Genomic DNA, 14,628 nt, shown 5'->3' with positions numbered 1-14,628 from the left:
AAGTATAAGTAATGAGCAAATCTACTATCTGGTTAAGGGGTTTCTTCTGCTGTTAGCAATTTGTAGATTAGTAGTATTATCTAGATAGCAAAGATCTCAGTTTGGGTTCACCTATTCCTGAGGTTTTTCACTTTTGAAGTTCAGCTGCATCCTCTGTATGTAAGTATAAGCAATATATATTGCATAATCTAACTTTCCTGGGGATGGTTGGGGGGACAGTTTCCAATTAAAGAAATACTGGATCAGATGTGTATATCCTGATCAGGGAGCCCAGAAGCACTCTGAAGTCACTAATTTTAGGCCAAGTTTTAGTTGTGAATGCTTTTTGACAGAGGGAGGGCTACAGTGCTGTAGAGTCTTTCGGCATGAGTCATTATTCCTTCTGCATGCAACATGCTCATTAGAGAAAAAGAAAAGAAAAAAAAAGCTTCTCTTCCCTTACAGCCAAGAATATCACCCAAAAAATTTGTCAGAAGGTTTTTTTTCTTCTTTTTTTCCTACATCACCATTTTTCATTTTCTTTTTCCTAGTAAAATCTTCGATGTTTACTATTTGGAGTTTTCCCCTCACTGCTCCTTAACTTGGAATAGATAAGACTTCCATTGAGGTACATGGTAAAAAAGACAGAAATGGAAGCAAATCTTGGCCCAGGATACCAGGAAATGGTGATAAAATTATCTGAAACATAACCAAGTTCAAAATTTAGGTTTTTTAAAGAGTTTTCTTTTTAAAGAGTGGGAAATCCTCTCTTAAACCTTCTAGCTTGAGCTGTATGAGATTTTTCAGCACACTGAACTACTAGATCCTAGCAGTATGGATAAACATTGCAATGTGCATATGTTTTTGTCTTAATTTAAAATAAAAAGTCCTCAGTTATTGGGGGGAGGGAGTGGATTAGCATAAAGTCTTCTACTTAAGAAAGTAGGATACACAGAAGAAGCTTGCAGTTTTTATTTTTAAGTGAATGAATGAACAAGAGAAAGAAGAACCCAAACAGGAAAAACTTCCATCTCTTACAGTCACAAGAACAGACATGTGCAGCTCTGTTAGAATCTGGATACTCACCAGGGATCTTACTGGCTCAATGCATCAAGAAGAAATGTCTGTCAAGCTCCTACAAACTTTGCTTTCCCAAACAACTGCCATATGCCAGAACTAACAGCATAAAGACACTATGAATCAAGCCCCAACATTGTGAGATTTAAAGACATTTGTAGATTTAAAAAAAAAAAAAAAAGTTTCCATTAAATGGAATGCTTTCATTTCCTCAGTTTCCTAGGCAGGCCATAACAGAAGCAGAGTACCCAGTAATGCAAATCTAATCCTTTAGTCTTTTGGTTTGATGATATTTTGCCATTAGAGGAAGTTCAGGTCAGATTCTGAGGAATCACAACATTTTATCCTGTCCAGGAAGGCATTAAACAGACTGATATTGGACTCCACACTGCTACAGTGCATCTTTACTGCCAGTGTTGATTCCAATATTAAAAAAAATTCCCTGCCTGCTGCAAAGAAGGGCAACGAAGCTGGTGAAGGGTCTGGAGCACATGTCGTACTAGGAATGGCTGAGGGAACTGGGGCTGTTTAGTCTGAAGAAGAGGAGGCTGAGGGGAGACCTCATCGCCCTCTACAGCTACCTGAAAGGAGGTTGCAGAGAGCTGGGGATGAGTCTCTTTAACCAAGTGATAAGCAATAGGACAAGAGGTAATGGCCTCAAGTTGCGCCAGGGAAGGTGTAGACTAGATATTAGGAAGCATTTCTTTACAGGACGGGTTGTTAGGTGTTGGAATGGGCTGCCCAGGGAGGTGGTGGACTCCCCATCCCTGGAGGTGTTTAAGAGTAGGGTCGACATAGCGCTTAGGGATATGGTGTAGTTGGGAACTGTCAATGTTAGGTTAATGGTTGGACTGGATGATCTTCAAGGTCTTTTCCAACCTAGATGATTCTGTGATTCTGTGAAAGCAAGTATGATTATTAAAAAGGTGCTTAAACAAGCTGCCTCCCTCTTTCTCTCTTCACTAAATGTCTTCACAGTCTTAATGATATAAGCCTAACAGTTCTTTGGGATTGCTTTAAGCTGTAGGTTGGAAGAGTGCTTTATTCACCCCCTAGATTGCCAGACTTCAATTCCCACAGACATCAGCTACACCCTCTTTGTGAGCCTGCGCGCTGGGCAATCCATACAGAAGCACTATGTCAAATGGTTAAATAAATAAATAATGTGCAGTGGGCCTGGAGCCAAAAATACTCTTCCCTTTCACCAGTGAGAAAAGTAATAGGAAAGGAAGCTTGTGCTCTGATGCTACTGCTACTAATGAAAAGGCAAAGACAGTAAGCTCGGCATGTTTGTCATCCAATATTACATCACAGCAGCTCATGATGTGGTGTTAAATATGTCTGAAATCTTATTTTTCTGAGCCTATTTACCAATGCTTCCTAACACAGATGGAACCCTTTCTTCCTGCACATATTAATTCATTTGTTTTTTATGTACTTCTGATCTATGCGACATTTTGTCCTTTGGCCTGCTATCAAGTCATTTTTTATACATGTTCTGAGAAAAGGTGGCCCTTGCCCTGCAGTGAGCATCACAAATCCCTGACACACACATATGCATTTTTTATTGTTCTCACATGTTGCTTAACAGTCTGCATGATTCCTGCTTTACAGCACAGCAGATGGGTTCCTGCATAGCGGTGAAACAGATGAGATGTTCAAATCGATTGTTTCATCAGCAATCAGTTGTAGATAAAAATCATTTTAATGAGAGAAATTAATGGTGTTTGCAAACATGATGTTAATTAAAGAACATAGCTTGGGCTTTTTTCCCTCCTTTTTTCCCCCTGCACACAATTTTTGTTACCCATGACATCTTTCATTATTGACTCATGCCCCAAAGAAAAGGCGATTAAAATCTGCTTTTGTTTGATGTAGCTTTTATTGAAGAAAGAAATAGATCTTTCTGAAGCTTCCTGGTGAGATGAAAGTCTAATTATCTCCACAAATGAAAGGAAAAGCTTTAATTAGGCCTGTGCTGAATCTGCGCACTGTGAATTTGTGCATTGTGATGGATGGAGCCCACATCTCCTCAGTGACTGCAGTTGAAATAATGAAGAAGGAGAAGAGGTAACCTGCTCCCATGATTCAGCTGGCAGAGCAGACTTGGAGGTACACCTGTGTTGTGAGAGCGTGCCCAGAGCAGCTGCCACAGGCCATGTTTCTGTGCAGTGCATTCGGCTGTTTTACAGCCTCCTCCTGAGCTTTGATCTCTTTTCAGGCAGCAGGGGTCCTAACAAATCAAGCTTTTCATGTTTCACTCAGTTTCACTCTCTTTTGCTTCACCATTCATACTCGAACTCCAAAGAGGACGGATAAAATATTGTCTTTTTCTAAAGCAATTAATGATCAGCAGCGGACATGACTGAAGTGGGTGTTTCGCCTTTTGTGAGGTGTTTTAAAGTTGACTGTGGGGTAAAGGCTGCAAAAGATTCTGAAATTGCATTTATTTACTTTGCCATTTAGTTAATTCACTATTTATGCTTTTAACAACCTTTGTGCATAACACTTCATCTGTTACGAACTTCTTTTTAATAATGCTGTAGTGTCTACCCAGTTAGGAAAGGTGACATTCTAGGATAGTGTTAGACTGCTAATGGCCCCCAGGGACAAATCTGAATTATGACAAATAATGCACTATCCCAGATTTTATAACATTTCTAATCTATTTTTACCGTGTTGCATGCAGCTTACTCTGTCTTTGTGTAGTCCACCTGATATCAAGAAGGTCAAACCACTACTTATTCACATCACTTGCAGCCAGCATATTCTTCTTAGTGAGTCATAAAGCACCTTTGACATCAAGGGCAGTCAAGGAGATTACCTCCACACCTTTCTGGACAGGATAGCAGTAAAAACAGGAAAGAAGTAGTTGAAGACAAAGTTAAATTAACATCAGCAATTTAATCTTTTATTCTTTCTGTCAGTTTATTCTGTGTTGTTTAGAATGTATTGCTTTAATTGTATACCAGTCTCTGGAATTGCGGATCTTAGCAGTCAACTGGAAACAAGCAGAAATAGAACGATATGGGATAAATGGGAATGCATCCCCTGTTGATTCGTTTATTTAAGGAAAGGAGGCATCTGAAAAAAAACAGCAATGCTGTCTTTCAAAGCAAACATTCTGGGAGGTCTTTTTGTAGGTAGATATACAGCATCTATAAAGCCTGAAATTGGTGAAAGCAAATGATGCTGATTCTGAGTAATTCGACAAAGTGATAATACAGATTTTAATTTAGTCTGTGTGAAACAAATCTCTGCATTACAGTTCTGCTTATAAACATAGTTTTATCTGCCGCTATTCTAAAATTATACATTAACAAGTTACTTATAAGCTGAAATCTTACTATGTATATTTTGACATTTGTTTACAGACCTTTAAGGTCGCTGGCACTTTTCTTAGCCTAAAATACCTTGATTTGTTCTTTCCACTCTCCTCCCACCCCCACCCCCCCCACCCCACCCCCCGGTCCATTTCAGAGTTTCTTTGTGTAGATTTGTCTCCTTTGTTTATGCCTTTGTAAGTATGTCCCTAGTGTTAGTACTGAGTTCACAGAGCTGAAGTCAAAAAACCTGCCTTATACAATATTCTAATCCTTAGGCCATCAGTGCCGAATCCAAGTCTGGTGCCCTAGAATTACAGGAATGATGGTGAATGTTTAAAGGTCCCAAAGCTCAATATAGGAGAAGAAAGCCAGGGGGAATGCTGTAACACTGGAGCGCTGGTCTGAGCTAGGGGGCACAGCCAGGGGGGAAATGAGGAGGCAGTGAAATTCTTGTTAGACTGCTGTGCAGAGATGAGGAGCAGATAGTAAATTAGGAACGAGCACTGCAAGAACACATCTGAATCAGACCCTCCAATTAACTGTTCTCTGTCCTTCTTTCAAGTTTGATTTCCTTTTAACCTTTTATTTTATTCTTTTGATCTCAGCATCTTTTTCTTTTTGTTCAAGAGCAGTGTGCAATAATTTTTGTTGAGGAGGTGCTTTCATTGTCAGCTTCTGTGTCCAAGCATAGCTAGTGATGAACAAAAATGAAATATTCATGTATGTCATCACTCAGAATATGTCTGCCCAAAACTTTAGACCTAGGACAATTTAAAACAAAAACTGTTCTTCCTCTGTTTGTGACAGAGGTGCTTCTATTGCTTGTTAGCTCTTGAGAATCTCAGCAGAATATTTTATGGGAGGCTTTGTTTGTGCATGTGTACACAAATACATGTACAGAGCAATGGAAGTTTATGAAAGAAAATATTGTACAAAGCAGAAGCGGTACTATTTAGCTGTTACATGCTGGAAAACAGAAAAACGGCCATTACCATGTAAAGAACCTTGTAACTTTCTCCTACACACCTGTTACTTGTGCTAAGTCCAAATTGCTACATGACTCTCTGAAAGCTTGGGGACAGGCAGAAAAATCCCCATGAAGGGCTATTCTGCAGACGTATGAATGCATGTGAGTCCTGTAATGCACTTCAGCATGAGTAACATTAGTATAGTTTCTATAGATCCCCTATGGAAAGCTGTAGCAGCTCAGTCCTCCAAGGTAAGAGCCACCCAAGCCTTGTGAAGTACCTTGAGGATCTAAATCACTGCTAATCTTGTCAGCATTAAGAGAACTATTGTCTTTGTTCTGAGTCATGCCTCTAAACTTCGAGAGGACTGTAGAAAGAAAAATACATTATAGAGCCTTGAAGAGCTGTGAAATCCTGAGATGAGGCATGCAGAGCACATGAGGTTTGGGCTTGTGGGTTGTTTTTTTTTTCTGAGACCATTATTGGCTGGCTGGTACATGCTGAGACACATACACGGTACTCTGAAATGATTCAGTGTTTATGATTTTGAGTTTGCAGATTGAGATAAACAGACATGCTCACTTCACTATGAATACTTGCCAAGTTTTTAGCTCTGGATTATGGGTATTTGTGCTTCCACCTGTATTTTACAGAATCACAGAGTAGTTGAGGTTGGAAGGCACCTCTGGAGGTCATCTTGTCCAAACCTCTGCTCAAGCAGGATCACCCAGAGCAGGTTGTCCAGGAACATGGCCATCTGGGTTTTGAATAACTCCAAGGATGGAGACTCCACAACTTCTCTGGGTACCCTGTTCCAGTAGTCAGTCACTCTCATAGCAAAAAAGTGTTTCCTTATGTTCAGACAGAGCATCCTATGTTTCAGTCTGTGCCCATTGCCTCTTGTCCTGTCACTGAGCATCACTGGAAAGAGCCTAGCTTGATCTTTGTACCCTTGCGTCAGATATTTATACACGTTGATGAGATCCTCCCTGAGCTTTGTCTTCTCTCAGCTCAACTCTCTCACCCCTTCCTCATATGAGAGATGTTCCAGACCTTTAATCATGTTTGTGGCCCTTCATTGGACTCTGTACAGTATATGCATGTTTCTCTTGTACTGAGGAGCCCAGAACTGGACACAGCAGTCCAGGTGTGGCCTCAGCAGTGACACCTCACTGTCTGCTCATCCAGCCCCCACTTCAACAGCTTTTCTATGAGGATCTTATGGGAGAAAGTGTTGAAAGCCTTACTGAAGTCTAGGTAGACAATATCCAATGCTCTCTACTCACCTACCAGGCTAGTCATTTCATCATAAAAGGTTATCAAGTTGATCAAGCATGACTTCCCCTAGGTGAAGCCATGCTGACTACTTCTGATGATTTCTTGTCATTCATGTGCCTGGAAGTGGTTTCATCTTTTCAAGGACTGAGGTGGCGCTGACTGACCTGTAGTTCCCTGGGTCCTCCTTCTCACCCTTCTTGAAGATAGGAGTGACTTTTATTTTCATCCAGTCTTCAGGCACTTCTCCATCCCCTGCTAGATGCAGGAGGAAACATGGTAACAACTGACAAGGAAAAGGCTGAGGTACTTAATGTCTTCTTTGCCTCAGTCTTTAATAACAAGACTAGTTGTATTGAGGGAATCCAGCCTCCTCAGCCAGAAGACAGAGACTGGGAGAACGACCCCCCTGCAATCCAGGAGGAGACAGTCAGTGACCTGCTGCATCACATAGACACACACAAGTCTATGGGACCGGATGGGATACACCCGAGGGTGCTGAAGGAGCTGGCTGGGGTGCTCGCCAAGCTGCTTTCCATCATTTACCAGCAGTCCTGGCTGACTTGGGAGGTCCCGACAGATTGGAAATTGGCCAATGTGATGTCCATATATAAGAAGGGTCGGAAGGATGATCTGGGAAATTACAGGCCTGTCAGCTTGACGTCAGTGCCCGGGAAGCTGATGGAGCAGCTCATCCTGAGTACCATCATACAACACATGTGGGACAACCAGATGATCAGGCCCAGTCAGCATGGGTTTATGAAAGGCAGGTCCTGCTTGACAAACCTGATCTGCTTCTACGACAGGGCAACCTGCTTATTGGATGAGGGAAAGGCTGTGGATGTTGTTTACCTTGACTTTAGTAAGGCCTTTGACACCGTTTCCCCCAGCATTCTCCTGGCAAAACTGGATGCTCGTGGCATGGATGGGCTTCGCTGAGTAAAAAACTGACTGGATGGCCGGGCCCAAAGAGCGGTGGTGAATGGAGTTAAATCCAGTTGGCAGCCAGTCACGAGTGGTGTCCCCCAGGGCTCGTTTTTGGGGCCACTCCTGTTTAACATCTTTATTGATGATCTAGATGAGGGGATCGAGTGCACCCTCAGTAAGTTTGCAGATGACACCAAGTTGGGTGGGAGTGTTGATCAGCTCGAGGGTAGGGAGGCTCTGCAGAGAGATCTGGGCAGGCTGGAGCGATGGGCTAAGGCCAACTGTATGAGCTTCAATAAGGCCAAATGCTGGGTGCTGCACTTCGGCCACAACAACCCCCAGCAATGCTACAGGCTTGGGGAGAAGTGGCTGGAGAGCTGCCAGTCAGAGAGGGACCTGGGGGTGTTGATTGACAGCCAGCTGAACATGAGCCAGCAGTGTGCCCAGGTGGCCAAGAAGGCCAATGGTATCCTGGCTTGCATCAGAAATAGCGTGGCCAGCAGGGACAGGGAAGTGATCTTACCCCTGTACTCGGCACTGGTGAGGCAGCACCTCGATTCCTGTGTTCAGTTTTGGGCCCCTCACTACAAAAAGGACATTGAATTACTCGAGTGTGTCCAGAGAAGGGCAACGAAGCTGGTGAAAGGTCTGGAGCACATGTCGTACGAGGAGCGGCTGAGGGAACTGGGGTTGTGTAGTCTGGAGAAGAGGAGGCTGAGGGGACACCTCATCGCCCTCTACAACTACCTGAAAGGAGGTTGCAGAGAGCTGGGATCTTTAACCAAGTGATAAGCGATAGGACAAGAGGTAATGGCCTCAAGTTGCGCCAGGGAAGATGTAGACTAGATATTAGGAAGCATTTCTTTACAGGATGGGTTTTTAGGTGTTGGAATGGGCTGCCCAGGGAGGTGGTGGACTCCCCATCCCTGGAGGTGTTTAAGAGTAGGGTCGACATAGCGCTTAGGGATATGGTGTAGTTGGGAACTGTCAATGTTAGGTTAATGGTTGGACTGGATGATCTTCAAGGTCTTTTCCAACCTAGATGATTCTGTGATTCTGTGATTCATAAACTCCATGATGAATCAAATATTATTGAGAGTGGTCTCACCATGCCATCTGCCAGCTCCCTCAGCACTCATGCATGCATCCCTTCAGGGCCCCTATCCAGATTGCTTAAGTATTTATTGCCTGACCTGATACTCTTCTACCAAGGTACATCTTCCTTGCTTTAGATTTTGCCCCTGGTCTCTGAGGCCTGGGATTCCTGAAGAACAGTCTGGCTTGTAAGGACTGAAGCAAAGGCATCATTCCATACCTCAGCCTTTTCCATGTGCTATGTTACCTTGAGCAGCAGGTCTGCATTTTCCTTAGGCTTCCTTTTGTCACCTATGTACCTACAGAAGCCCTTCTTGTTGTCTTTCACATCTCTGGCCAAATTTTATTCCATTTGGAATTACTATATACCACTAAGAGCATTTATGCTAGGAAATCTTACAGAATTACTTATATGGAGTAATTTTATTTACCAGAGTGAAGAGGAAACAATGAAACATAACCAAGGTTGTAAAACATGTGTTGGTGCTTTTAAAAGGGCAGGGGGCAGGGACAGCTATGATCTTAGGGACTTAGCAACAACATGAAGTGTTTATGATTGTCACAACTTCCTTGAAACCAAGTGGATATTGTGGAAACTGGTGTTTTGAAGTGTCCCTGCTCTGATAACTGAAAGAACTGTAAAGGAATACAGCAGTTTTTCTTCACTTCTCCAACAAATTATTAGTTTACTTTCTCATTCTCTGAATATTATATTACAGACAAGTCATTATTATTCCAGAGTTTATAAATCTATATTAATGTATTATATATAGAATTTAGGACATATTTAATTATGGGGCATATGTAGTTAATAGACTTCCAGTGCAAGATAGAAGGCTACAAAGCTGTTCCTTTTGTACTGAAAGACAGGGGAAATAAATTGAAACTGTAGAGAAAAATAAAGCCAAATTATATATTCCTCTTTCAGGTTGTTATCCTATTTACAGTTTATGCTCTGGCATTTTCCAGATTGCCACACAGGTAGACATATAAAAGTATGGCTCCAGAACCGCCAAGATTTAAAGATGTTGTTGAGCTAAATCTAAGCAGTAGGAAACACACCATATTGAAGTTTCTAGAGATTTTGTACTTCTGCTAGTCACACTTCAAAGCGCTCTTAGTTCAGGGTTTTCTAAAGAAGCAGAAGGTACCCAATCTGGAATGAAAATTACTTCTTACTGAATTCCAAGTAAGTGCTATAGATGTTCACCTCACATTACCCTGATATTTTGGTTCTATTGTCAACATTCTAACATGCTGTTGTACTTGATCTTCTATTTGCTGTGGAATAAGGCAAACTATTTTTCTTTTGTTCACATTGTCATTACACAAGTACTTTTGGAGCTCAATAAAAAGTGAGATAACTGTATTAGAGAGCCACAAAACTCTGTTCTAACTAAATGTATTCTCTTTATTAAGAAGGCCAAGTAAGGAAGTAGTTTCTTCACTGTACCAATCATACAGAAAAAGAAAACCTTTAACCAGTTGTCATTGAAAGCTAACAGGTTTCATAGGCCTTGAAATCATGGTATTCAAAACTTCACTGAAGTCGCAATATACGTAGGATTTGAAAACAAATTTTGAAGTCAATCCAAAGTTCCATTTTCTTGGGAACAACCATTGCCTCTCAAATCCAAAAAACTGCCTAGTGATCTCCCATTTGTTATTAGCATTTATGTAGCCCTTTTTTCTTCAACTATGTACTTTATCACTATTTTATCAACTATGTATTTTATCTGTGTAATTTTTCATATGAAAGAATACCTAATACAGGCCACACCCCTGTCCCACGAGTTTCAGCAGTTTTTAGGATGGAATAGATACAACCCACATCATTCCTCATGGCACTGTGATATTACAGAGAACCGGTTTCTTTTTCACAACCACCAGCTGCTGTATGAGAGCTGAAGGGCTTCTCAGAATCCCTTAACCTTATGTTTCCTTATCTGCAGTTCAGTTTCGTGCCTGATTTCCCAGAATTTGCTTAACATTTTCAGAAGGACGTCATTCACCCACTAGTTGTAGCTGGATTTGGATTCAAAAATCTTCTGAAAACAGAAAGTGATATGATTCTCCATACCCACCAACGCATGATATTGTCAGATGATAAATATTCCTCTCATCAAAATATGATGGAAGAACTGAGTCCTCCTATCCACCAGAAAACTCTGAACCAAATTAAGGCTGAACATTCTGGATGCTCTTTCACAAAGATAAAAAATGGGACTAGCCATCTGGCACCTCTTGAGGCTCTTTAAACACAAGAGTTTTTGCTGGAGAAAGCATAGCTTCAAGTCTTCTGAAGTCTTCTAAGGATCTGTTTGGGGTTTTTTGTTGTGTGTTTTTTGTTTTGTTTTAATGGATTTATACCTTGTGTCTGTATTTTATATGAACGGATTTATGGATTTATATCATATCTCTGTATTTTAGATGAGTGGCCTTATTCTTAATGCCAGCAGAAACTTACTGGAGGTTTCTACTTTACGAGATCTTGATGCCCTGTTAGGGAACTTGCTCCATATTGCAGAGAGGCATTCAGCAAGGGCTCAGTTGCACTCATTATTACCGCCTAGTTGCAACTGATACATGTATGGACTAGAATCATGCTGGGATCCCTCAACATCTGCCCTGTGCTGGGAATGGTTGTTCTCTCTTTGTATGAAGCACCAGCTTTCACCTCTTTTATCTATCAAGAACTGATTAGTGGTAATCTCTGGGTTCATGTTCAGTTTTCAGTTAGGAGTTCCGTGGGAGCCAGTGCTTGATTCAGGGCAATGTGTTAGGGAGCTTAAAACCGCTGCTGTTTACAGGGTTTGAAAGCATACCCCCATCCCTTTTGGTGCACTGTTGCAGAGTTTAAGAGTCATAATTGTAAAATAAGCTGAAGTGACTATCAAAAACGTACTTTTTTTATTAAAAAAAAAAAAAAACAAACAGGCCCTTTTTATGTCATGTTTTCTTTCAAATAAGAACATTATTACAACTTTAAGATTGGACAAACAGTGTATGTGCTGTAGTTATGGACAATACTAAATAGAACAGAGAATAAATGTAAGCCTATGATTAAGTAGGTTCTGTATAAATACAGAAATTACACTTGCCATAGAAAGTGGTTCATGCTAACCAGGAACTGCTGGAGGTCATATCTGAGATATTATGCAAATTCCAAACTCAAAAATACAGACTATGAAATAATAATTAATTACGTTTGCACTTTGATTGAAGATTAAATCTCAGGTTTTTAAAAAAACTATGTATTTATAATACCTGATATAATTAGGCAGTCTCCTAAATGGCCAGTCTTAGAACTGCCTATTATGTCCTAGCAAACCTGTGGGAGAGCCTGACATGTTTAGCAATCATGGTTTTTGTGTTCATCAGAAAAAATAATTTTAAAACAATGTGGGAGGGGCAGTCCTTATCTTTAAGACAACTGTTGGGTAATTGACCTCCTTTAGCATTTAATTTCTCAAGCCTCTAGGAAGCTTAATTTTAAACATCAAAGAGGTACCTGTGGAAGAAACTGTTCCAGACTGGTGAGTAAACAAATTAGAGTTAATTGGGTCATTAGCTTTTGTGGTAAAATTTCAAACTGGGTATTCCTCACTAAGGAATGTAAATGTCAATGTTTTTAAGTCTTCTAAAATACAATTAGACATGGAATTTGAATAAAAATGTTACATATCCTATTAACAAACAATGTTTTCCATACTTTGGGCATTATTTTAGTAACATTAGGGAATCTCTTGTTCTGGTCCTATGCATTGCTTGCCAGACAATTAGACCAGAAAAAAAGTGACAAAAATCAATAATACACTGTAAACATTAAGGATGCTGTATGTTCTGTATAATATAGAACATGCTAGCTAGTTACCTTTAAAGGAACAGCTGTAGCTCTGTTTAACCCTTAGATATCTATGTAGAAGAGATTTAAAAAACCCCAAACACACATACACACAAAGAAAAAAAAAAACACCACAAAAAAAACCAACTTACATTTCCTCATTTGGATGATGGATGATCTTCTCATCTCTACTTTCTCTTGGTTCTATGGTTGCATAAAGGGATAATTGCTGATTGAATTTGAAACAGAGAATGCAGCAAATTCAATTCCTACATCCTCTCATTTCAATTCTTGCACAATACTGAAGTCTTTTATTCAATTATCCTTGCATATGGTAACAGGAATGCTGCTCCCTTTCTTACACAAAAGTCTGACAAGTTGTTAGTCCACCCACATTTCCACACCTTTCCCACATACCTACCTGTAGGCTATGCACTCTCTCATATCCATTTCCCCTGATATTCTTGCTGCTAACCCTTCCCTGCAGCAGCAAGCTCCTGGAACTGAGGGTTGTCAGAACAAGTTCCCTTATTGACTTCATAAACCTAGGAAATTTAAAACTGTGGGGTTTATTCTATCTCTAGGAGCTCAGTACTCAACAATGGCTTCTTTCTTATCCAGAAAATTGTGTGCTGCTACAAATGGCATCATTTAAATAAGTAGAGAGGAAAACTTCATCAAAAGGAAGTTTTGACATCAGGTCAGTTTGTGGAATACAGACTGATGGACTAACTGGCAACACCACAAATGCATTTAACATAGAAGGAAATAAAATATTTGCTAGAAGTGCCAAGGGAGAATTGCAGAAAATATTTAGACTGGAAAACTGCAGATGGGCAAGCACATCCAGTGGTAAAACACCTTCTCCCTGTGAAAACTGATTTGTACCAGCAGGGTCTGAGTGAGAGCTACAGTGAATTCTACCAAAAAAGGGAGGGGGGGGTAAAAGAAAAGCATTTTAAATAATCGATCATAGCTGTATCTGCGGTTACAAGCATTCAATTCTTAAGTCATTAGCGTGAAGGAGCAAAGACTTTAAAAAATATTAACTTTCCTCACTATATATATGATTATGAAGTTTAAGAAAAATATATTTTTTCCAGTTTGGCTATCATAAGTCACTGTGTTGTGGTAATCTTATGTAGAGGGCTGATTTAATTTTTTAATCTCCCATTCTCCCTAAATAGGAACAATTTCTTTTTGCTTAACACCAATAAAAGTAAAAAAAATACTTTTTATGTAATGTGAATCATGTTTAAATGATGTTTTGAAAAAAATCCTTGTCTGTTAGAAGGTAGCTTTTTGCTTAGGCAAGTTGTTATGACTGAGGTTTTTGCAAAGTGGTTCTGGTTACCATTTGTTATTGGTCTCTAACAATGTGCTTCAAGTAAGAATCTTTAGTTTACCTCCATAAGAGTATCTCATAGAGTTCTATAAGCATTCTTTTTTAAATAGCCATTAGTTTTATTTCAACCTCCTACAGTGTTTTTGATAAAATTTTACTATTTTCACACAATATTAATTTATTTCCCACTGTAATTCAGAGTACTGAATGAGTATGACTGTCTCCATTTCACTAGCTTACTGGTTTTACTCATGGAGACAAGACAATATCAAATCAAGATCATATAATATATCTGACAAATGTGGGATCATATGCAGATCTCCTGATCTTACTTTCTATGTGTATTGAAGGGTAAGTTAGGTTAACCTAACTTAAGCCATACAAAAGTTAGGTGTCTGGTCTTCCTTCTGTAGTCAAGGCCAAGACAAGCACCTCCAAAAGATAAGCCATCCTATCACAAAACATTGACAAGTAAAGTTTGGCAAGAGAAATCATGGTAGAAGATTATTTGCCCTTCCACTAACCTATGCAGCTGAGAAGGTAAATGCTTCTGCAGTGCTTAATGAAAATGTTTCATGGTCCAGTTTGTCTTGCCCGTGAATGTAGTAAGGGAATGAGACTGTTGCTTCTAGTATACTTATTTTTTATTCTTTGACAGAAATCTTGACTGTGAAGTATTCTAAAAAAATCCTTCTATTCCTTATTTTAGAATTGTTGAAACTACACCACTCATATGGACATAGTGGCAATGCTGCTTTCAAAACTTCGAGTAAAAGCAAATACAAACAGAAT

This window comes from Strix uralensis, chromosome 4 (assembly GCF_047716275.1).
Source record: "Strix uralensis isolate ZFMK-TIS-50842 chromosome 4, bStrUra1, whole genome shotgun sequence".
Taxonomy (NCBI): Eukaryota; Metazoa; Chordata; class Aves; order Strigiformes; family Strigidae; genus Strix; species Strix uralensis.
The sequence above is the reverse complement of the archived record's forward strand: the minus strand, read 5'-3'. Positions refer to the sequence as shown.